Here is a 22,472-nt window from a genome sequence, read left to right as displayed (position 1 = left end):
ACACAGTCTGGTAAATGTCATCACTACAAAAGTGAGAGTCATTATTGCAATTGCAACCATTAGTTTTAGTATTACGATTTATAATTTTTTTGAGAGAAAAATAGTAAACTTTTGAGATGCTGCTTAAGTTCCATAATATTTAATGCATCCTAGGATGACACAAATTCTTACTAGTTAGAATCCCATGTTTTTTTATGCTAGAGTGTGCTATAATAATTTTGTTGTGAATCTCTTTCAGAAATGAAAACATGATATGTAACTCCCGTGCCCAGGAAAAATATAAGAATACAGGCCACACATAACTTGGAGTGATGATTTATTTTATTCCCATTGCTGTAGAATGTTGATATCCATGGAGTAAGTTTGCTCAATATTCTGCTTAAGGGTTAATCTTTCTGAAACTAAGTAGGTATGAGCTCTGTAAACTGATATTCCTGTTAATGTACAAGTGTTGACAAGACTAGAAGCTTTTCAGTTATTTATATGTAAGCTGTATTTTGAACCATATCTACACAGATACCAACCATTAATCTACAGCAAAAATTCACAATTACTAACTGGTTACTTTCTTTTATGTATACATACGCACTATATGAATTTTGTTTTTTGGTAATATAGTTATTTAAGTACAGACATTTAATTCTCCCCAGTCAAAATGCCTCACTGAATTATCCAGGAAATTATAAAACTGGAAAAAATATCTCTTAGTTAAATAAACCAAGAAAGTATAAAGGGTATATTAGAAACTTTGAGAGTCTGTGCTTTCTCTCTGATACAGTTTAGATGTATGATCCTGAAGAAAGGCATCAGAGATTTTACTTGGGTACAATTAATATCCCAATATCCACAAATCTGAACAAAATAATTACACATAATATTTTAAAAATATATTTAATAACATAAATAGCCCTGTAATGCAAATAAGAATTGGAAATACTTCTAGATATTGTTACAAACAATGAAGATATTTGAATACAATGAAAAAAAAAAGATTTACAAATGTTTCAGATTTTACTCCTGTTTCTGATGGTACCTTAACTTCAACAATAAACCAATCAACTTATCTTCAAGTATTCCTACTTTGAAGATTATTGAGTTTTTAAATTACTAACTAATTTGGAACATTTTAGGCTTGCCAACATTAGAATCAGGATTGAAAATGTGGACTCATTTATCTAATGTTTAGCTTTGATAAAAGGTGGCATAATGCAGAACAAATTCAAGTTGAGTACAAACAGGCTACTGCATAGCTAATGAAACTATTACCATGGTGACTGTACAATCAAGGTGACATGAGTGTCATAGCACACTCGAAGCTGGATGCAGCCTTCCTATTGAATTCTCTAGAAACCAATCAAGTGTTCCATCTGATGAACCCCAAATCTTTCCAGTTCTAATACACAGCAGTGATGAGAGAACATTTTTATTCTACTCTTCTTATTAGACTAATAAGAATAAAGATACTTTTCTAATTGTAAGTATTCATTTTGTTGTATTTTTGTATATCAGAGGAAATTCATTTTAGGCAAAAAGCTGTACAAAGAACAATTTTAAATTATTTCTCCTTAAAAATAAAAGATTATGAAGAAAATCATCAGAAGGGATCTTCTTTCAAATCATGGCCATTTGGGAACATCCTAAAATAATAAATGAATAAAGAAATTCACTGTGTAGTCGGTTTTCTGTTGGTAGTCTAAGAGTCATAGTTTAGCATAAAATTAAGCTGATGACTATAGAAAAAGAAAGGCTGATTAGCTAGACTGCTAGTCACTTTATTTATTTTTTACAACTTTCCATTAATAAAGGGACCTCACCTGCATTTTCCTCTTTTTACTCAAGAAATTTCCCTAATGCCTCAAGTACAAGTTGCTGCTCTAAAATAATTTTCTTCTTCACAATGTTATGTAAAGATGTTAATGGCCACATCTTGGTCATTGAATAGGGTCCGAGTAGTAGTTAACAAGGTGACAGAGGGCCTGGATTATATACCACCTATTTCTTTAACCTTTTTTGGTGACATTGGAGATATTGTTTCAACTCCCTGGGCCTTAATTTTTGTCATTTATAAAATTAGCAAGAAACAAATAAGAAAATTCCCTTCCAGCTCTAAAATTGAAAACCTTTATTTTTATTTATTTATTTATTTAAATTAAATTGTCCTTATCTAAATGGTAGAAAGAACTCTTACTGAAGGAACTAACCACTAGATCTTTACATTTTGTCTCAGGTTTTCTGTTGTTGTTTTACCAGCTTAAAAATTTCCAACATGCAAAGTAGAGGTCTCAGGCAAAGTTCTGATTTCTGTGGAATGATATCCGAGATTTGAGTTCATGGAGATTAGAAGCGTTAATGGAAAGAGGTTAATAACAAACTGAAGTCACATTCGCAGTTTCAGAAACTTATAGAAAAGGGTGAAAGGGGCCCTGTGTGGTGGCTCATGCCTGTAATCCCAGCACTTTGGGAGGCTGAGGCGGGTGGATCCCCTGAGGTCAGGAGTTCGAAATCAGCCTGGCCGATATGGTGAAACCCTGTCTCTACTAAAAATAAAAAATTAGCTGGGCTTGGTGGCAGGCATCTGTAATCCCAGCTACTTGGGAGGCTGAGGCAGGAGAATCGATTGAACCCAGGGAGCAGAGGTTGCAGTGAGCTGAGATTGTACCACTGCACTCCAGCCTGAGAGGGAAAAAGAAAAAGAGAGAGAAAGAGAGAAGGAGAGAGAGAGAAAGAAAAGAAAGAAAGAAAAAAAAAGAAAAAAAAGAAAGTAAGAGAAAGAAAGAAAGAGGGTTAAAGGGCTTTAAAGTCTCAGTTTAAGGGACTTTTCTTAAGTAGTGTCCTTAGTACAAACCACCTTATTTCGGTGGTTGTAGAATGTCAATAAAAAGATTGTGGATGGAAGGCATATTTTGAGTCCCAATTCATTGGTCCAGTTAGAAATACGTGACATTGTAGAGATAGACTGTAAAATTAATAGAGATAGACTGTAAAATTAATACTCCACACTGTTTTCTATAAAACCATTCTTTGAAGAGGAAAACTTGAAAGCTATATATCAAAGAGCTATGGAAAACAAAGGAAGAATATTTGAAATCCATTCTCTGTATATGTAAAGCCACAATATTTCAGAGCCAAATGTCTATGGAAATGGGATATGGGCCTGTAGTTTCTAAATATGTCATTTCCGCCTGCACAATTGATATAGTATGTGTTTTTTTGAGGACATACTCAGAATGGTCCTTTCAGTTAGAACGTAAGTTTATCTGAATATAAAATTTGGATAATAAGAATGCAACTTTTTGAAACTAATTTGAATTACATCTTCCCTTGTTGAGTGACTAGCTGAAGTTTCATAATCCAAGGATTTGGGAAAAAGAAGCCAAGTTGAATTCTTTTAAAATATGGGTCTATGTAGTTTTTCCTGAAAGAATTTTGATGTTTCTTTTGGTACTTTTCTCTCACCCTATGAAGATTGTACAGAACTGTTGCAGCATATTCAGGCGCTGAATACCTTACCTCATTACCCATGAGTTAAATTGGAGCTAGGAAGGATTTCAGATGATTTATATGCTAATTAGAATTCTCTTGAAAAACAAATAGAAAACATGGGTTATGGTGGTGTAATGAAATCTTCAAAACAAAGATCCAGAGCTTTCTTGTGGTATGCACTAAATAAGAGAGCTAGTAAATTGGGGGATGGAATGTTTTAGTCAATAAAATTGATGTCATTTTGTACTTGTATAAGTCTCATCTCTTTTTACAAATAAGAATCTGCAGTTAATTTGAGCTTGTCAATGCAACAGTATCTGTTGTAGTTCATTGATTCCTCTGATGATAGTAAAGGATGGTTTTCATGGGCAGAGATTTTATGTTTTGAAGTTATAGAAAAACTTCCAAAAAACCCACACTTGTTTAGTTTAGAAAGGGGAAAGCATGTACAGCTTTTTAAATAGTCATATTTCTATAAACTCAAAAATTTAAATGTGAAACTGTTATTTAAAGTTATTTGCAAGCGTATAATTGGTTGAAAACATTTCTCCAGGTCTTACAAAATTTCGATAACCTTGAAATCATTACAAAATACAATACAACTTAGGAATCTAATGATTTTCTGAGTGTATTGCTGTGAGGGTTAGAAAATGCATTCATTCTAAATACTGTCTTGTCTGCCTCAATGAGAAGTTGCAATATTGTTTGTTTGTCAAGCAGCTTGAAAAGCTAGACAATGCTGTTAGGAACGATATGGAAATGATAGGTAGAGAGATTATTTTTACCTGCTGCTTTGTTATTTGGTAAACTCATGATGGTAATGGTTTTCTTATCCTTTCATTCGTAATGAATTGGCATAATAAGAACTGCAGCCTGCTTAAAAAAAAAAATCACTGTGTAATCACAGCAGTGGTAGCAAATTCATCTGAGAAACAACATCCAGTCACTTCTGTGACAGACATTTATAAACTTATTTGAGAAACCATGAACTCTTTTTATATTAGACAAATGAGCTTTATATACTCTTCATTTAAAAATTCTTTCACTGCCTTCTGCTACCTGTATGGATGTAGTGTTCTATGAATGATTTTGATGTACTATTCAATTGAGCATTTTATTTCTCACTATTTCTACTTCTTTGCACATTTTTTGTTTTTTTCTCATATAAAGTAAGAATATTAAGATTGGAATTTTAATAGTTTCATATAGAACAATTAATGTGACAGCCTCTTAGTTATTTGGTTTATGGCTTAGTAGGACAAAGTATAAAATTTCATGAATGTGATTATGAGAGGAGGTAATTCTGCTTTCCTTTCCAATTATTTATTGACACCATCTCCATGCCTTATAACTGTACTTGTTAGCCAGTTAAGAAGTAATCATAGGGTTGGATTTGTGCAGAACAGAACTATTTAGGAATTCTTTTGGCTAAGGTCAAGGAGAGGGAGGGAGAAAGCAAAGGTAGTTTTTTACTTTCAGTATTACAATTGTATTATATCAGAAAAATCCCACCAGAGCATATGACAGAGAGGTTTGGGTGCTAGAGGGAATAGCAGGTTGACTGCTGTGTCATTTAGAGCAGTAACACAGATACGAGGCTCAATAATGCAGGACAAAGAGAATTTGAATACATATTTGTTATGCTAATATTAAATTTCTTATGTTACATTAATCTTTCTTTAGGCCTGAAGTATATCTTTTTCCATGGTGAAATCATCCCAAAATGATATTAACATGATTAATAGCTTCTCCAGACCTGGCTAACTCCCTGGGCTTGCACCAAGGTAGGTGTGGAGGTGGGGCTGAGGTATGAAAATATCTCCCCCTCCACCCCCACATCACAGAGCAATACTTTCTTATTTCTAAGAGGAAAAAATCAGTAATATATTAGCAACAAAAAAATATGAAACATGAGAGTTTATGGAAACACATTAAAAAACAAGTAAGAATCAAGTGAAACTTCATTTTGTTTGAGGACAGTGTGAATAATGTCTTCACTTTCTCTAATGAGCGAATTTGTTTTCCAAAACCATAGAAATATAAATAACTTCTGATTCATTTCCTGGCAAGAGCTAACTGTATTACTGTAGATTATTATTATTTTTTCTCACTGCTTCTGTTGACACTGATTACTATAGATTATACCTCTCCAATTGTATTACTTCTTTTAGTGGCTCTGGTTGTAATTTGTAGGACAGGAGAAAGGATATTTAGGAAGTGAAAATTAAGGTCCACGTACTCTTACAGCAGTATTCTAAAGAACACCCACTCACGTCACCTATAAAGGGCAGGAATATCCTGCTCACACTTCCTAAGCAGAAAGCTTGCATTTTATTTTAAATTACAGTAGTCCCCCTTTATCCACGGTTTTGCTTTCTGCAGTTTCAGTTATCCATGGACCATCATGATCCAAAAATATTAAGTGAAAAATTTTATAAATAAACGATTCATAAGTTTTAAATTGTGTACTGATCGGAGTAGCTTGATGAAATCTCATTTGGGTGCTTCAACACGCTTTGTGCAGTGCATCCGCACTGTCTATGCTACCCATCCGTTAGCCACTAAGAGTCATCTCAGTTATCACATGGACTGTTATAGTGTTCAAGTAGCCCTTATTTTACTTAATGATAGCCCCAAAGTGCAAGAGTACTATGTCTAATGTATAAATTAAACTTTATTATAGGTATATAGTATAGAAAAAAACACTGTACACAGGATTCAATACTATCTGCAGTTTCAGGCATCCCACTGGGGATCTTAGAACACATCTTCTGCAGATAAGCCGGGCTCTTGTACTCCTTCACCTTCTTCCTGTTAATTTATAGAAAATGGAATAGTAGTATTGAACTGTATCAAAGGCCAGTGAGCCCAATCTGACATGTCCGGAAGGTATTGCTGGATCAGGCTGAAGACTGACCAAAGGAAGTCACACAAAGAGAAAGGCAGTATCAGAGAGCCTTCTCATCTTCCCAAATCACCTTTTCCTTAAAGTGAGGGAACAGTTGATTTGACTCAAGAAATTCCTGAGAGTCTAGTGTCACTGGGCTTGTGTGGAATGTGGCTCCTTCCTTTTTCTGTGTTTCTCAAGGATTGACTATGCACAGCTGCGCTGGGCTCACCTTTCAGACGAAGTCCTCATGAGGTAAGGAAATGAGGTCAGGCCAAGTCACTTCACTGTGCTCTTTGTTCAGCTCCCTTTCCTCTCATGACATATGTTAATTCAGCTTCCACAGTCACTGTGGTCTCAGGATTGGCACAGGAAGCATTTTTATTAGGGTCCATGCTGTATTTTCCATCTGCTTCATCAAGGATCCCTGTGATGATGCTGATGAGTCTCTCTGAAATTCTTTCTGTTCTTTTTCTACTTCATTGCACAGAACCCTTGAGGTAAGTAGGAATGCACCTTGAAAATGACCATAACTACATATGTTAGCATAGAAGTGGTATTGTAATTGGAGATAATTCCTTTACCAGAGATCAGTTTGCATTGTTTTACATACTTGGCTATGGGTGACTTTTCTGCTGATGTAAGTGAACTTATGCTAAAATGAATGAAATATAGGTTTTTGAAAATCAGTTCCTTAATCACACAGAAACACTTTCAGCCTTAGAGCTGTTTAGTGAATAATGAAATTAAGTAGGTAATAGTGTAATTAATTCTAATATAGTTATTTGTTTACTTCCAAGTGCCAATATACAACTGACTATAATAAATTGTGGTACCTCTGGGATGTCAACAAATATTAAAGTAGACAATTCCAAGAATGTGAAATATGTGTTCGAATATGCATATCTACTTACAACTTGTATTAAATTGATATAAAGATAAATGTTATATAATTCTGGATTTTTAAGTGGTTTTAATATTGTAGATTTATAGTGAAAAAGGCTAGGAATCTCAAGCTGTAAATACCTCCCAAGTCCGTTCAATTTGTGCAAGCATATAATGATTTTAAGATATAATTTGAAAAATAAGTCATTCCTAATAAATGTTCAAAAGATTGACTATATTTTGACCAAACATTCTCTATCTGTTAGCAATCTAAAAAGCTTGAGTTGTTTTATAATTATTTGTTTGTATGCCTAGTGGTGTTTATTTTTTTCTTTTTCATAGTTATTAAATACTAGGTTTCAATTAAATTTATTTAGCTCGGACTGAATAAATATTACAAATTAATTAATGGACTTATGTGAAAGAACTTTGTCTTAATTCCCTACCTTGTTTGAGTGATTTTCTAACTTCTAATTCTTCTTTAATTTTATACACACTTTGCATTAATTTTATTAGTACAGTATTCTAAGTACATTAATCTTCTCTGTCCTAATTAGATTGTCAAAAATGCATTAGTATTAGTTCATTTATAACACCCATTTAACATTTACATATCACAAAAACAAAATCAAAAAATTATGGGTACATGACAAAGCCTAAGGGATGGGAGAAGTTAGTTATACAAGACAACTAAGCCAAAAAAAAAAAAAACATTAATAGAATTGAAAGCAAAACTTGTCCTGGAGGCTTTTGACTTCCAGTGCAACAAGGGATACATGACTTGCATTTGACTTGCTCTTATTAGGTAATAAAATGGAAAATACTGGTTCAAAAGGTAAGAAAGTGTTACTTTGATATAGATTTCTGAAAGGGATTTATTGCATGAGTTTGTTTTTTCTTCTATAATTGTATCCCTCATATATATTGACCATTTGCAACAGCATAGTGAAATGTTGAAGCACATTTATAAAAAGGATTTCTGAGATTAGTTAAGGAAACTTGGGAATTATGCCTGATTCCTTCCTGTGCTTCCATGCTCCACATCACTTAACCAAATAGTCTTCCAAAAATGTCCCAAATCACCATTTTACATCATCATCTTTCACATTTCACATCTGTGACACCATCTTTCACATTTCACAGTGTTGCATCATCTTTCAAATTGTCATTGTCTATGTCACATATAACAGGCTCCTAAGTGTTTTCTCTCTTCCGTTTGTTCCTCTCCAAGTTATTCTTCACATTGCAATCAGAGTGAGTTATCTTAAAATCCAAATCTGAAAATTGCTTCCCTTATACCTCGTTCATTACTTACTGCGCTTAGCACAAATTTAAACTTATTAAGCTAACATACAAAAGACTTTCTGCCTTTCAAAAAATAAATTGTCAAATAATGATCATATACATTTACAGGGTAGAATGTGAAGTTCTGATATATGTGTGCCTCGTGGAATTATCATATCAAGGTAATTAATATATCCATCACCTCACAAATTTTTTTGTAGTGAGAACACTTAAAATCACTGTTTTAGCAATTGTGAACTATATGATACATTATTACCAATTGTGGTCACTCTATTGTGTAATAGATTTCAAAAAATTATTCCTCTTGTCCACCTGAAATTTTATACCTTTTAACCAGCATCTCCTCATTTCCCATCCTCACCACCCTCCCACCCCTAGACTCTAGTAACCACGATTATACTCTTTACTTCTGTAACTTTGACTTGGTTACATTTCACTTATAAATGAGATCACATAGTTTGTCTTTCTGTGCTGGGCTGATTTTGCTTATCATAATGTCCTCCAGTTTCATGCATATTGCTGCAAATGACAAAAATTTCCTTTTTAAGGCTGAATAGTATTCCATTGTATATATGTACCACATTTTCTTTATCTATTCTATGGAAAAGTATTCTATGGACATTTGGGTTGATTCTGTATTTTGCAACTCTGAATAATGTTGCAATGAGCATAGGAGTACAAATATTTCTTTCACACTGATTTAAATTTCTTTACACATATTCCAAGAATTGAGATTGCTGGATCATATAGTAATCCATTTCTGGCTTTTGAAAAACTTCTGTTTCTTTTTTTTTATGACATGTCACCTGTTCATTAGTTCTTTTTTTTATTATACTTTAAGTTTTAGGATACATGTGCACAACGTGCAGGTTTGTTACATATGAATACATGTGCCATGTTGGTGTGCTGCACCCATTAACTCGTCATTTAGCATTAGGTATATCTCCTAATGCTATCCCTCTCCCTCCCCCCACCCCACAACAGTCCCCGGTGTGTGATGTTCCCCTTCCTGTGTCCATGTGTTCTCATTGTTCAATTCCCACCTATGAGTGAGAACATGCTTCTTAAAAGTGTTTTCCATAATGTCTGTAGTAACTTACACTCCCATCAACAGCTTCTCTCCATATCCTTGCTAATGCTTATCTTTCGTCTTTTTGATGACAGCCATTCTAACAGGTGTGAGGTGACATTTCATTGTGGATTTAATTTGGACTTCCCTGATGATTAGTGATGTTGAGCATTTTTTCATAAACCTGTTGGCAAAGTACCCTCAGTCTTTTGTCTCTAAATCTGATGGCTTCATTTCTCCCAATTTTGAGTATAGAATGCAATCTAATTTACTATACTTCTTAGAAGTTCTTCATGACTTCTCATGGCTCTAATCTTCTCCCTTGCATCCGGATATTTGCCATTGTATTTCCTCTGCCTGTGATACCTCCGCAGCCTCTTAAAGCGGCCTTTATCAAGATAAAGGATCAGAAACACTTTCAGCCTTAGAGCCATTTAGTGAATAATGAAATTAAGTAGGTAATAGTGTAATTAATTCTAATATAGTTATTTGTTTACTTGCAAGTGCCAAGGATACTTTATCCTTTAATATTAATATTAATAGTCATCAAGTATATTAGTCTAGATACCAATTTGTAGAGAAACCTAACTTCATGTTAGAAGGTAAGTTAGGAGGTCCCACCCATGTGCTCTTCTAGTGCGAAGTACTTACCTCCACAGATGAATTAACTGGACTTAATTGCAACTAACACATTGATGCCAGTCTTCTCCTAGTGTCTAGTGGAATAAGGAAGGTCTTGGACTCTGAGCCAGACTGCCCAGATTAATATCCTGACTTAACTCTTAAGTGCTGTATGATTTTGAGCAAGTTACTTACTCTTTCTATGACTCATTATTACCATCCGTGGAATGGAGATAATAATAGTGTTTACTTCTTAGGGGGCTTGGAAAGTTTAAATATGTCAATATATATTGCTTATTACAGTGTTTAGGACATAGAAAGTGCTTTATAGATACTGGATGTTTTATTACAATCCCAGTACCTAGTACAGAGTACATAGTATATATGCAATAAATGACTGTGGAATGAGCAATTATTCCCATTGTGAAGTAACCCAATTCAGAATTGATATAGTTTTGAAGTCTTGGGGAGGCCAAATTAATGAATTAATATGTCACTTAGACTATCCCTCTAAAATAGGCAATCCCATTCCATGTTTTTAAAGGGCTATAAGGCAGAAAATTAAAATTTTATATGTGTGAAAATCTATCAAATAAAAATATATTTAAAGTAAGTCGTTTTCAATAAAATTAATAACATATACATTAAAATACTTTTGATAGATTTTTTGTTAATAAATTGACAATTATACACTAAGATATATTCAATTAAAAAGTGAATTAAGATTAAATAGGATTGATTTAACAGTGAATGAAAATGTTTTACTGCTGTATATTCTTTTTTTTTTCATTGCACTAAAAATGGCAAGTAGGCATACTAAAGCTGAGGAATGTCTACTTTGTGTTTTAGAAGATTTTAGAAATGCAGTAGGACAAATATCAATGAAGTGAATACTTGCAATTATCATTTTAACTTACAAGCATTTTCATCAAATTTGGGAAGTTTTCAGTCATTATTTCTTAAAATATTATTTCTGCCTCTTTCTCTTTCCCTTCTTTTCTGGGGCTCCTGTTATGCATATGTTGATATACCTGGTGTTATCTCACAGATCTCTGAAATTGTGTTCATTTTCCTTCATTCTTTTCTCTTTCTCTTCTTCAGACTGGGCAATTTCAACGAACTACCTTTAACTTCGCAAATCATTTCTTTTGCCAATGCAAATCTGATGTGACTTCTTCCAATGAATTTTTCATTTTAGTTATTTTAATTTTCAACTCCAGTATTTCTGTGTAGCTATTTTTAAAATATAATTTCTGTCTCTTTAATGATAGTCTCTATTCGCTAAGACACAATTCATACTTTAGTTATTTAGACAAGGATTCTTTTAGTTCTTTCAACATTTTTACAATAACTGAGTTAAAGTGTTTGTTTAGTAAATACAATATCTAGGCTTCCTTAGCGACAGTTTTTACTGACTACATTTTTTCCCTTTGTGTCTTATAACCTTGTTGAAAACTGGACATTCTATAATATAATAATTGTGGAAATCAGATTCTCTACCTTCCCCAGGGATGTTGTTTTTGTCATCTGATATTTTTGTTCCTCTTCATGTAGCAGCTTTGCTGTATGAATTCTGCAAAGTCTCTATTTTCTGTCATGAACAGCACTGAAGTCATGGCTTGGTTAGTTTACTGGTCAGCTAATGATAGGACAGAGATTTTCTTAAATTGATTTTTCCTTCAAACAATGTATCCTACGCTTTGCAGAGGAGCTCTGTATGTATTAGGGCATGGCTTTAGCATTCAAGCAGTTTAAAGCTGTGCCACAGCGTTTACTTTCTGCTTAGAGATTAGGACATTTCTGGGTTTTCCTGGGCACATGCACAGCTTTGCACATGCATGGGGCCTTCTAGATCCCCAGTAATACATTGAAGCTTTTCCAAGCCCACTAGGAACATCTCATTCTCATCTTCCTTTTTGCCCAACCTCTTGTTTGCCTCAATTGTTATCTTGGCCTCAGGCAGTTGCCATGTTAACCAATTAGTTTCAACAAATGTTCTGGAGACAAGACTTTTCCTGTTGAACACTGGTTTAGGTGAAATAAAGAAAAGCCTTGCTAATGGAGATTTCCCAAGGAGCTGCCAGACAGATTACATATGTGGGGACAAGCATTCTGAGGAGATCCAAATCCAGTTAACTGTTTCTAGTAGCTACTGGGCTGCTTGGTTTCACTACCATGGCGGTGAAGCTGCTGGTGTTCAAGGTTATTGTGGAACCGACGAAAATGAGATGAGAATAGGGCAGGTTAAAATGGTACAAGCCAGCGGGGGGCGGTGGCTCATGCCTGTAATCCCAGCACTTTGGGAGACCGAAGCGGGCGGATCACCTGAGGTTGGGAGTTCGAGACCACCCTGACCAACATGGAGAAACCCCGTCTCTACCAAAAATACAAAATTAGCTGGGTGTGGTGGCACATGCCTGTAATCCCAGCTGTTTGGGAGGCTGAGGCAGGAGAATTGTTTGAACCCAGGAGGCAGAGGTTGCAGTGAACCAGAGATTGTGCCATTGCACTCCAGCCTGGGCAGCAAGAGTGAAACTCCGTCTCAAAAAAATAAATAAATAAAAAATAAAAATAAACAAAATAAAATAAAATAAAATAAAACGGTACAAGCCTTTCTGTTTTTTACTGAGGTTCAGCTATTTTCCTTGAAGAAGTTCCCTGCAGAGTGATGGAAGTTTTGGGTTAACTTCTGGAATTTCAAAAAAAGGTAATTTAGACAGTTTTTGCAAGTGCTGTATCATTGCATTACAGATAAGCAGATTTTTGAGGTCCTAATTGTCATTCTGAAAGTCACTGCACTGTAAGAATGTTTCACAACTTTATATTTTTCACGTTTCCACTGGGACATGGCACAAGTGCTGAACCTGTAAACTCTTGGAGGTGGGAATTTGCTCACTTACTGGAGGTCATCTTGCTCACGACTGGATGGTTCTTTCTTGGACCTCTATCCTCAAATACCTCAACCACTGTCAGTATTCTGAAGTGCTTACGGCCTGGGTAGAGGTTGAGTTCCTGCTTTTTTTCTCACTAAGACGTCAGAATGAAGCCTTTGGATCATATTTGCTCTTAGATAGCCTTCTTTAACTTCATCTGACGTTATTTGGTGCTGAGATAGTAAGGCTTTTGAAAATTTGAGTCAATGTGCTGTGCTCTCTAACAAAATCATTTTTTTTTCTAAATCTTTGTTTGGGTTTAAGGATTTAAAGGATATTATATATTGCGTAGCAATAAATACATTTTTTTGTGTAAGTCTGGGCTGATGGGTTCCCTAGAATTTCCTTTCCACTGTTTTCTATTGTAACCTTGCAACTGTAAGCTCCAGTAACTGGGATGTTATCACAGTAACTCAGCGATAATGAATGAACAGCAAATCTTTTCATTGGAACTGCTCTTTCAGAGCAATAATTATCATTGGGATGCAGGCATGCGAGAGTAACTTGTATTTTAAAATGAAAAAGTCCAACTTAATAGATCAGTGACTGTTCAAAACAGAGAAAGAGAGCATCATGATGAAACAGAAAAACAGAGAAAGAGAGCATCATGATGAAACAGATGAATGCTACCAAGTGAATAAGGCATCGGCTCTCAGTTGACTTGAAAATCTGACTTGGCTTAACTTTTTTTGTATGTCGTGAACTAATGGGGAGAAATATGCATTTGTTTTATTATGCCATTATTTTTCACATTCAATTAAGACAAAAAGAAATTAGATCAAACTACATAGCAGTGGCTAATCCTCAGACTTTTCTTAACAGAAGAAACTTTTCTGGCAAAAGTTTCTGTATCAAGGTTGAGTCACTCAACTCTATTTCTCAATTACTTTCTTGGCAAGACAAATGTGTTTTTGCAAGAGAAAACTAGTGTTGTATTTAATTATCTCTGCAGATACAATACATCAATACAATTTTAATTAAGAAATTCTTTGAGTATCTTGGAAGCATGCTATTAGGAAGGCTCTTGAAACTTTTAAGTAACAAAGACACCTACAGGCAATGTTTCAAATGTGTTTTTCCTTCTTTTTCTCTTCACTCAAAGGGAACACTACAGTTGCCTTGATGATGTACCTATTTAGTTATAAAATTGCATATTTTAATTGTGTATCAGTCTGTGTTCATAACAATACTCTATATGTAAGAAGGACTCCTTTGTTTTTATAATAAAATAACAAATTTTATTATTTAAAACTTACAGCATTAGAATTATTCCAATTCATCCCATTCTTTATCATAGTTGTTTCTGTAATGTATGTGCAAATCTACTAGTATTTTAGGCATTATTTGCAATTGTGAAAATGGTAAACATGACCAGACAATAAAAACTTGGAGTCGTGATTCTGCCATTGTAGAGTGATAACAATCTGATCTAACCCTTGGTGTATTTATAATATCAAGAGAGATAATATGTTGAAATACTTTAGAAATTAAGCATAATTCAAATGTAATGTGAAATGACTAGCTTTAATACTAAGTTCCATATACTTACTGGAAACTGGCTTTTATGCAGAAAAAATGATGTAATCTTGAGCAGATAACTGTCACAAGAATAATACAGATTTTAGAAAATAAGATAAAAAGTTTTTATTTTATTTCTGAGGTAGACTGGAAGAACTGTGCTAAGAATAGGTAATCTCAAATATATGACATCTTGGAAAGTGAATTGCTCAATACAATCGTTAAGGTAATGAGATTTTTGTTTTTAAAAAATACATTTGCCAATATCTTTGTTAAAATCCATATTAATTGCATATCTTTTTGACTGTTCATTTTAGAAGAGAATAATTGTTGCCAATATCACCGCGTTTAGGTAGACAATGAGAATCTGTTTTGGTCTCTTAAAAGCTTTTATAAGTATAAATGGAGCATGAAAGTTAAACTAATGTCAAAGAAATTATCTCTCCAGCAATAAACTAGATGGCAATTTAAGTTCATTTGTTTCACAAGATGATCAATATCTTTTTTATAAAGTATCATATCTTTACAACTAACAATATATCATTCTGATGAGGTCTCAGCTGAATACATATTTATAATTTTTTAGATTTTTTTCTGCCTTCAGTAAAACTACCACTGACCTAATCTCTTTGCCTACTCTAACCTCATATTTCAAAATACAAACACTGCTCACCTCATCACCGTTGGGAATAACAAAAACTTTCCATAAAATATAGAGAATGGGAAGCTCTAACATGGGGGAACTATTTAAAAAGATAAGTATATATTGTCTGACTGCTATTTCCTACTTGACCTACCAGTATAATTTTGATAAAATTTACCAAACATGTTTGAAAAGTGAGATAGAATAGAAAAAAGATGTTTGTCCTATGTATCAGAAATCTATATTCTGCCCCTAGCCTGATTCACTCACCCAAACAAAATATATCACCAATACAGTTGTACCTTAACCCAATTATCCAACATGCCTGTAGCCTCGATATTATAGAATAATTGTTTGTATTTTTGTCGGGTGGTGGTAGAGATAGAGATTGGCATAGAAAGTGACAGTAATCTTCATGGAATTTAATATATCTTAGTTTTAGAAAGTGTCCACAAATATATGATCATAACTTCATTGTAAATCTTCCTTTGTAAATGAGATAATTAAAAACTCAGAGTTGCTTCATATTGAAAGCCAGTAAGTTCCCCATGACAACATGGTAAAGGCCAGAATTTATCATGTTACCTCTGTAGCAAGAGTTCAAGATCATTTGAGATTGTTTGTACTTAACCACTTGTTATATTATTAACATTAGTGCATCAGTACTAATATTATTAATGTAAAACTTAATAAATGATATATTAACATTATTAATAGTATTAATACCTGTGTACTAATATTAGTATTATTTGTGCCATTCAAGCATTCCTTGTGAAGAATAGTTCTGAAAGTAAAGCATGCCAACATGCTGCAAGAGTTTTCACCTATAAAACAGGCTTACTGGGATTTTTAGTGAATATTCAATATTCTGGTTATTGGATTCAGAAAGGCATTCTTTAAATCTTCATTCTCAGTATTATATGGGCTACATTTTTTTTTCAGATACAAAAAATTATGTGATAATGTGTTTAAATGGGTAAGTTAACGTATGTACTTCAGGCTGAATTTTCTTATAATGAAAGTGAAATAGTTGTATAGAAAAGAATACAGCATACTAAAAAAGTGACAGCCTTTGGAACCATAGGAACATTATTTCAAATTCCACTTTGAGTTTGAAATTTTCCATATACTAGGTACTTAGCCTTGTGACTTTTGGTGAAATGGAGAAACAAATGCTACCTTGTAGCTTTATTGAGAGGGTTAACAACCACAGACAGAATAGATTCTCCTAAAATGTAACTTTCCTTTTCTTTCTTTGCATTGGCATAAAAACTTTAAACATTATTTTTCTTATCCAGGAGCAATATAAGTGTATGGCACCTGAATATTTTAATTTATTCAAACTTTAATGATTTCTTATTCTTTCGTTAAATTAAAATAATAATAATACAAAACACGATACTACTTTAAAGTGAAGCAAATACAGTTGGAGATACAAAAAGGGAGACATTCTCTTGGTGTACTGTGAATTAAGTTGTTACCCAGGCAGTATCAGGTGTGGATTCAGGAAACATCATTTTGAAAAACTCAAAGAGATAATCCTTTGGGAGAAAAAATGTCAATGATCTATTGTAGACATAGCTACTTCAGTTATCATTCATATTAGATAGGAAACCATGTAGAAGAAGTAGTGTAAACACTACTTCAATAGCTCAATCTTAGAAACACAAATGTAGTGATAGAAATGACACCTATGAGAGTTAGTGAAACACCAGAACATATTTATTGTGGAAGCACTCTAGAAAAGAAATGGGATTGCCTGCAGAGTTGCACCATCAAAATGTAATTTTCCAAGTAGTCAGCAAATCACATACCTGAATTGTGTTCTCACATATTGGGCAGAAGAGCACTAATCAAACACGGGATTCTCAGAAACAATTCCACACAGTCCTTATAGCATGTGGAGATCATTGTTCTGAAAACAGGCGTTTCTAAATAAGCTCAATTGAATATGTAGGCACATTCTTTAACCTCAATGATTAATACTCCTTGGAAATTGTTGGTACAGTAGAACTCTGACAGTTTCTTAAGACACACCTTTAAGAATTCATGTGGTGGGCAGATCACTTGAGGTTAGAAGTTTGAGACCAGTCTGGCCAACATGGTGAAATCCTGTCTCTACTAAAAATACAAAAAAAAAAAAAAAAAATCAGCTGGGGGTGGTGGTGTGCACCTGTAATCCCAGCTACTCAGGAGGCTGAGGCAGGAGAACTGCTGGAACCTGGGAGGTAGAGGTTGCAGTGAGCTGAGATCACGCTACTGGACTCCAGCTTGGGCAACAGAGTGAGACTCCATCTCAAAACAAACAAACAAACAAGAATTCATGTAGCATAAAGTTCTCCCCAAAAGTACTGATGTTTTATAAACTTTCTTGTTTGTCTCTGTATAGGTCAGAAAAAATGAGTTCATTTAGATTATTAATTGAAACCACTGTAGAATATAATATTTCATTGTATTGTTTTAACCCTACGATGTTTTCCACCTAAACATCATCACTTTCTCAGATTTAACTATTTTCTTACTTCAGTCATCAGCACTAGGAGTTGATTTTTTAAAACAGAAATAGATGCCTTTCACAAGGACAGCTATTTTTAATTAAAAATTATTTTTATAAGTGTTAGTGCATATAGAATAGAAAGTAAGAATAGTATGGCCATATTGAGATACAAATAGTAGGTGATTTGGGGGTTAACTTCATAGCCAAAGGCCTGAATAGGGCATGAGATTTTAATGTGACTCTTATTCCTATTTACATCTGTGGACTGTGTGGAGTTGTTTCTGTGACTCTTGTGTTTGATAGTGCTGTTCTGCCCAGTATTTGAGAACAAAATTCAGGTATGTGATTTGCTGTGTACTTTGAAAATTGCATTTGATGATACAACTGTGTGGCACAATTCCATTTCTTTTCCATGACTTATCCTAAGTCCACATGACTAAGCCCTCTTCCAAAAAGGTGGAATCATAAATAGTATACTTAGGTTTGCTTTTGGTTTAATTACAGCATATTAGTAAAATTGAATAAAATAATAATCAGCACATATTACAAATTAAGAATCAAAGCATTTTTCTGTACTTGTCTATAGTTCCCTGAGAAACCAACAAACTAAATGCAATTGCTATAATATTTCATTTTTTATATGCATAACAGCATTACTTTATTATTTTAGTCTTAAGTTGTTTAAAAAAATCTTATACTCAGGTTCAGATTCAAGTATATATCATGACTAAATATAAGGGGATATGAATTATCCTGCAGTATACTTCTAGCATGCTAGTTCCTCCACTTCAGTAATCCAGACATATGATTCTAAGATGGCCACATCTTCAAAGGTAAGCTTTTTTTTTTTTTTTTTTTTGTCCAAGGCAACTGTTCCTTCATTTTCAATGTGTTCCTGATTATTAGATATATTGGAAGTATTCCTGCTGTCACTCTACTTGTCTTAAATTTATTCACGGCTTCAGTTATTCTGATTTTGCCATAACTTTCTTCTAAATAACTCATTTGTTTTCCATCCTTTAGTTCATTTTTTTCATCTTTTACATGTTTATTCTTTCCCGTTAGTCTCTGTGTATTCTCACTTTTGTTTCCTTGGGTTTCCTGGTCTTTTTCTCATCTTTCTGAATAATAATTTCGAAATAGTTTACCAAGTTACAACTGATTAGAAAATAATTTCTCTATTTTTTGTGCTCTTATTTAAGATGATATGACACCAATTAAATGATCTTGATATAATTTGTGGCTGGCCTTGTTGCCAAAATACTAAAATTGTAAAACACTGAGAATTCAACGTACAACTGTAAACATTTCTGTGACTATTTCTATGGCATATATTTTTATAAAATAGGAATTATGGGATATCTTCAAAGGCTATACTTATTTACGGAGCACCTACTCTCTTCCAAGCATTATTGTATAGTTACAAAGGAAAAAATGCCAATGAACATCTCTGCCTTCAAGGATTCAAAACATTTGCTTAGGGTGTAGTTAGGTAATTTGTCAAATATAGCTCCTCTCCTCTCCTCTCCTCTCCTCTCCTCTCCTCTCCTCTCCTCTCCCCTCCCCTCCCCTCCCCTCCCCTCCCCTCCTCTCATCTCTCCTCCCTCCCCTCTCCTCTCCCCTCCCCTCCACTCTCCTCTCCTTCCCTCCCCTCCACTCCCCTCCCCTTCCCAGACCTCAGCGATGATCTTGAGCAGTAGGATATGAATAACTCCCACATCCTTAGCATTCCAATAATAGAACACTAGGGGAAAGTCAGTTTTAATGCACTCCATTTTGGCTTTTGCGCCCATCGCTCCATCAAAAATCCTCTTAGCATTGACAAAAGTAACCTTCATATTGTTAAGTCCAATGCCATTCCCAGTTTTTCTCTTATTTGTCAGAAGGATTTGGTGGAGTTATTTATTCTCTACTCCCTAATACTCTTTCATCGTTTGCCTCCCTGCATACAACACTCATTTGGTTTTCCTCCTTCTCTGTAGCACACCTTTTTAATTTTAATTTTTAAATTTTTTATTTCCATAGGTTTTTGAATAACAAGTGGTATATGGTTGCGTGAGTACGTTCTTTAAGGGTGATTTGTGAGATTTTGGTGCAACCCTCACCTGAGCAGTATACACTGAACCCAATTTATAGCCTTTTATCCCTCACTCCCCTCCCACACTTCCCCCTAAATCCCCAAAGTACATTGTATCATTCTTATGCCTTTGTATCCTCATAACTTAGCTTCCACTTATGAGTAAGAACATACGATGTTTGGTTTTCCATTCCTGTGTTACTTCACTTAGAATAATGGTCTCCAATTCCATCCAGGTTGCTGCAAATGCTATTAATTCATTCATTTTTATGGCTGAGTAGTATTATATATACACCATAGTTTCTTTATCCACTTGTTGATTGATGGACATTTGGGCTGTTTCCATATTTTTGCAATTTCAAGTTGTGCTGCTCTAAACATGCGTGTGCAATTATCTTTTTCGTATAATGACTTACTTTCCTCTGGGTGGATAACCAGTGGTGGGATTGCTGGATCAAACGGTATTTCTACTTTTAGTTCTTTAAGGAATTTCTGCCCTGTTTTCCATAGTAACTGTCCTAGTTTACATTCCCACCAGCAATGTGGAAGTGTTCCCTTTTAAACACATCCATGTCAACACCTTTTTAGTCTTAATGACTGTTTTTTCCTTTTTTCTTTCTCTCAGAGCCCATTCCAATTTTAGTCTTCTGTATCTCAGTTCATAGCAAGTCTAATGTTCCCAAAACATTGGAATTATCCTTGATTGCTATCTTTTGCTCACACCCATTACAATATGCTGGGAAATCTGGTGACTTTCCAGAATGTGACCACTTCTCATCACTTCCACTTCTGTCGTACAGATCTGAACAACTTTTATCTCCTGCTTGGATTACTGTGCTATTTCTGTCTTGTTATCCTGTAGCCTATTCTCAACACAAAAGCAGGAATGATTTTCATAACTGAAGTTAATGTTGATTCTGTGCTGAGTGTCTTACATTGGCATACGTTTTACTCAAGGTAAAGGCAAATATTTGAATATGGCGCATAACACTTCGCACAATCTTGTTTTTGCTACCTCTAGAACAGCAGTTTTCAATTGCTGGCTGATTTTGCTCCCCCAGGGAAAATGTGATAATTTTTGATGATCATTACTGGGTGGAAATGGGGGTAGGGAGTTGGGGGGCTGTGGATGTTGCTACCATCCAGTGAATGGAGTCCACGGATGTTGCTAAATATCCTAGAATGTCCAGGTTACCCCCTTACATCAAAGAAATATTGGATTTAAAATAGCATTTGAGAATCCCAGATGGAAAGCCTCATTTTCAAATGTTCTCCTTTTTCTCTCAACTCCAACACTGGCATTCTTGACCTTTGAAAACACAGGGATTGTGGAAACCTCGCAGTCTTTTCACTCTGTTTTCCCTCAGCCTGGAATATATTCCTTCTAGAAATTCACATGGTTTGCTCCTTTACTTTTTCCAATCTCTGTTCTGATGTCCTATCTCATTGGGTTTCTCTTTGATCACTTGATATAAACGAGAATTCCCTAGAAATCTTTTTCCCCTAACCAGTCTTTATTGGACTTTTTAACATCTGTTCATGTGATATCTATAAATTGTATTATTTATTGTCTGCTTCTCCTTATTAGAATGTAGAATGCTACTGAGTGGCTGTTTTGTGTGTTTTGCTTACTTCTTTTCCCTCTAGAGCAATGACTGGCATGTAGAAGGTACTTACAAATAATCATAATATACAGCAATGAAGTGGAGAAAACCAACAGAGTCTTTCAAAGGAATATAAGACAAACATCAAACTCATATTGGCTGAAGCTATGTCTCATTTGGTCATGGAAGGGTGTCTGATTTGTTTAGTGAAAAGGGTGGTGCCTGCCTCTATGTACTTTAGGTATAGGACACAGAATGCTCATGAGTCTTGCAATTAAAGAAAATGTTTCCTTGGAGAAATGGGTGGCATAAAGCCTCAGAGGGCCCAGAATGAGTCAAAACAAATGAAGTGGGAGAGTTGAGCAGGGGTAGGAACATGCACGGCCTTCTAAACTACTGCAAATCTGGATTCCTTGAACACAGTGGGAATAAGGAGTTGGGTCATGTAAATATTTTAAGTGAAGGAGTACCGTCATCATTTCTGCATTTTAGAGTGGTCAGCATCACTGTGCAGTGGATCCTAAGCTGGAGGAGAAGGCAACAATGACAAGTAAGAAAATCAATTAGGAGACAGCTCTAGTAATTAGACGAGATAGTCATGCTTTTTAAATATTTCATTTCCTATACATCTTCGTATTTTTAAAAAATTTCTAAAGTAGACCTATGTTACTTTTAATAAAAATGTTTAGATTTGAATAATTTGTAGATTTAAGTAAAAAAAATGAAAATATGCCTTAGAAATTAGGAAACAGGAAAATGGTGCGATATCCTAGATGTCTTCCCTAGAATCTGGTGAAGGAATAAGACCAATTATTAGATCGTTAGATATTCTTATTAGTCACTGATTTAATGAAACTCAGAGTTTCTTGTAGCATTTCTTGTGGGATGAGGTTCCTCACCCTCCTCACTTTCTTAACATTTGCTACTATGATCCAGTTGTGCTTGTGCCA

General features: G+C 34.5%; 1 protein-coding gene across 7 annotated transcripts in view; it reads left to right on the top strand.

The window, feature by feature from the left end:
- The window catches only part of LOC749983 (putative WAS protein family homolog 3), a 498,033-nt gene that overhangs the window by 171,166 nt on the left and 304,395 nt on the right, over positions 1–22,472 (top strand). For all 7 annotated transcript variants that reach the window (XR_010156840.1, XR_010156844.1, XR_010156842.1 and 4 more), the window contains exon 9: positions 239–8,721. The gene's annotated coding sequence lies outside the window, so the exon portion shown is untranslated. The remainder of the gene's footprint in view (positions 1–238; positions 8,722–22,472) is intronic.

The sequence above is a fragment of the Pan troglodytes genome, chromosome 4 (genome assembly GCF_028858775.2).
Source record: "Pan troglodytes isolate AG18354 chromosome 4, NHGRI_mPanTro3-v2.0_pri, whole genome shotgun sequence".
Taxonomy (NCBI): domain Eukaryota; kingdom Metazoa; phylum Chordata; class Mammalia; order Primates; family Hominidae; genus Pan; species Pan troglodytes.
The sequence above is the reverse complement of the archived record's forward strand: the minus strand, read 5'-3'. Positions and strand labels throughout refer to the sequence as shown.